Source organism: Cylas formicarius, unplaced genomic scaffold (genome assembly GCF_029955315.1).
Source record: "Cylas formicarius isolate icCylForm1 unplaced genomic scaffold, icCylForm1.1 PGA_scaffold_9__14_contigs__length_23061073, whole genome shotgun sequence".
NCBI classification, from domain to species: Eukaryota; Metazoa; Arthropoda; class Insecta; order Coleoptera; family Brentidae; genus Cylas; species Cylas formicarius.
The window spans coordinates 8,974,595-8,978,385 of record NW_026844365.1 but is presented as its reverse complement, the minus strand read 5'-3'; the positions used below and the strand labels follow the sequence as shown (position 1 = coordinate 8,978,385).

General features: G+C 30.3%; 1 non-coding gene across 1 annotated transcript; it reads right to left on the bottom strand.

The window, feature by feature from the left end:
- Window positions 1-2,991: 2,991 nt before the first annotated feature.
- Trnav-uac (transfer RNA valine (anticodon UAC)) lies at window positions 2,992-3,064 on the bottom strand. Its single transcript has one exon. It is a non-coding gene; the product is annotated as a tRNA-Val (tRNA).
- Between the last annotated feature and the right edge of the window lie 727 nt (window positions 3,065-3,791).

Below are 3,791 nucleotides of genomic sequence, written 5' to 3'. Positions count from 1 at the left end.
TCGATTCAGGATTGACTGTTGCCAGTTCTTTGGGTCCTTAAAACACTTTGCGGGGCATTTAAGGGAGGCGGTCCTCTTAAGCCGCCCGGGTAACGCGCATTTCCGGATTTGAATTTTCGAAATGATCGAAAAAATGCCAGGACCGAACTTGAAGATAACGACTGCGTGCTTATCTAAAGTTTTTCGAGCTCTAGCGTTTTTATGTCGTCCAGAAATGAATGCGATATTTTTTATTTTGAAACTTTGACCCTGACCTGCGTTTTTAAGCTGAGCAAAGGGTGGTTTTCGTGGTACCTGTACGTCAACGGCACAGGCGTTATCGGACGGGACATTGCAACCCCCGCAGACAATGGAAATATATACAGTTTTCGTGGGGTATGGGACTGAAGCTTAAAGCTTAAATGCAGATTAGATTAAAACCATAGTTGGGACTCACGTAAGGAATAAAAGATGTTTCAAAATTCAATACAAAAACTTTTAAGTACATATTTATCAACCAAAAATTAAGCGTGTTTGCATAGATTGGAACATCAAACAAAGAAACCTAGCTTTTTTTACTTTTTTAATCTGCTAGTAATGGTTTAGAGATGGTGACGCTTTTTACTAGAGTTTTTGTGATTTTTCTATAACTGCGAATTGAAAATACAGATGGAACGGTCAAATCCAACCCGACGACGTTGCGGGCGGGAAGGGCAAGGGGGTAAACGGAACTGCACATTCAAAAAAATATATTGCCACGCGGGGATCCTGCCTACCCGGTCCGACTTTGATTTATAGCAAACCAATTGGTTCCATGATTTACGACTGGCCTTTTGACTTTTTCCCTAAGATTTTGCTTTAATTACCTGTATATTTTCTTGTTATATCCTCAAACTGCAGCATTTCACTTGCAAATTTTCGATTTCTAAAAAGTTCTTTCGTTTGGTATTTTTAAAAAAATATTATTTGCTAATGTGCAATATTTTATAAAATTATGAAAAAAAGAAGGGAGAAATGGAATTGTTATTCTCATAGCGTCTTAAAATAATTTTTATTTTAATATTATGGAGAAAATGAAAAAAAAAACTTATAAAAGTAAAGTTTGCAATGCAAAACATTTCAAAATTGAGTGATTTATATTTATGTGTTATATTGAATTATATGAATATATAATGAAATACGGTCAAATATTTTTTTATAAAAATGCTAATAAAATAAAGCATTTGCTAAACTTATAGAAGTAACGTTGCAATGCAAAACAGTTCAAAATTAAGTAATTTATTTTTATGTTTTAATATTATATATACATATATTTTTTAAAATTTAATATGGGTTTATAAAAATGCTAATATAATAGGACAGAGAAAATACAAAAAAATAACTTATAGTGTGTGATATCCATATATTTTTTAATATTCAATTTTCATAAAATTACATATTTAAATAAAAAAAAAGCGGGAGAGAAAAGAAGACAGAGGAAACAAAAAAATGATTAACGCATAGAAGTAAAGGTTGCCATGCAAAATAGCAAAACGATATTTTTTAGTTTTATTATTTTTATGACAGATATGTTTGTTTTTGCTTTTTGGAGACATCTTATTTTTATTTAATTTACGAAAATCAACTAGACGTTGTGGTAAGGCCTGCAAATTACGTGATAAAAGAATAAAAGTAACTGCTGCAATGCAAAATAGTTCAAAATTCAGTAATTTATTTTAATAATCAATTTTACTAAAAAAAAACTTGAAATGTTGTATTTCATTTGACGATATATGATTTGGTTAGACCAAATGTATTTTTTTTTATAAAAATGCAGATTATCAAACTGTTTATTTAATAAAATCGTTTATTTAATGGGGCAATAAAATAGAAATAAATGAAGAAATAGAGAAGAGAGAACAGAAAAAAAAAGAGAATAAAAGTCAAGGCTGCTATACAAAATAGTACAATATTAATTGTTTTATATTAATAATGTATTATATTTTACTATTAAATGTACATTTTTTAGTATTGAATTTTACTAAAAACTCAAATTACAACTTGCATATGCATACGATTGTTAAAATTACCTTTTTTTTAATAATTCCTGAATTTTATTTGAAATTACCATAATCAACTAAACATCTTTGCTAGGCCAAATAATTTTTTGTCATTAAAGTATATTTAATAAAATTTTCTAGGAACTTAATGGAGCAATAAAAATAAAAAAAAGACAGAAAGAGAAAGTAAAAATGAGAGTACACGTTTTAAAATTAAGTTTATTTAAGAAATAATTTATTACTTTTACCATATTCTTATTACTTTCAATTTAATATTCCGGTGGGCATGAGCAGAAATTTAGAAAAGAACGTAAAACCAGGTGATACAATTTCAATTATTTGGAAACAAAACTATTTCGTATTTTCGGGAGTCCGTTTACAGTGCGATTCGTATTTATGGTCCCATAAACCACTTAACAATGTCAAACAACCGGAATTTACACGTATTTACATAAAACAGGTATTTACGACCGCGTTGTTTGGCTTCTGGGTCCATATATTTCCTTCGTTACCACATTGCCGATGTTTTTACAAGAATTAACGGAGAACCAAGGCGCGTTGGTTTTTTCGAGATCCCTTCTCGGCGTTCCGCACTGTCAGCTCCTATAAAAGATAAGTTTTATCCATCTTTGCATTAAAAAACTTTTCCCACGTTTCTTATATTGATCAAAATTTAAGTAGAGCAGGAATCTTGGCTTTAGCAGTAGCGAGTACTCACACCCGCGTGATAATTTGGCTCTTGTCCGCTAGATGTCGTCCTAACGAATACAAAATAATTCCTTTACTGACTGTACTCACGAGATGTCGCTCGGCAATTACGAACAGGGGTTGGGTTCATCTTCGGTTTAATAGATGGCGGCGCTTGACCAAAAATAGTTTAAAGTTTCCGTTAACAGGTAAGATACCGCTAAAAATATATACTAACATTAACTTTATAGATTCCCAGGCGTGTGAGTCTACAGAAAAAAAACTCTGGTTCCGCCCGGGATCGAACCGGGGACCTTCTGCGTGTAAAGCAGACGTGATAACCGCTACACTACGGAACCACCTGGCAATGTTTTCCCAATTATAGTTGCAACTAAGACATATCACAATTTATTTATGAAATTGGGGTTAGCAAAGAAAGTTGTTCATAACTCCTATTATTGTTTTATACATGAATTTTACGACACTCATTGTTCAGTAACAACTAATGAAACTGTATTTTTATTCAAATTCCTTTTTTATAATTGTCACTTGACTATTCTATTTTTGCTTATTTAAATCATCAGTAAATTTATAAAATCCAAAAATGGAGTTCACGTAAAAAATTAATGAAAAGTTGGCTCGGACATTTTGTTTGTTTTATTTTGAAAATTTGAGTGTAGAAATTTGAATTTGTGAGTTGAAAGAAAGAACATGTGACTGATTTTTTTGCATGCTAGTTCCACTATACATAAAACCGTACATACAAAAAAAAAAGATTCATTTGAGCCTACAAATTAGTTTTTTTTCTAGAAATAGATATATATTGGCATCAATGAATAAGTCTTAATATTCTTCGAAAAAGTATAATATAATATCAATCGGCATTCATCAATTTAATTTTTATATTAATTACTATTAAATGTGCTATAAAATCAGATGTTTTGAAACATCAACAATCTCAATGAAAAAGTTTAAAACTAAGCTGCTTAATTTCAACTTAAGTATTGCATTAATAACTTTTATATACTTAATCTAATTTAGAAACGAAATAATTCATTTGCTCCCATAATTATGTAAATTTAAAAA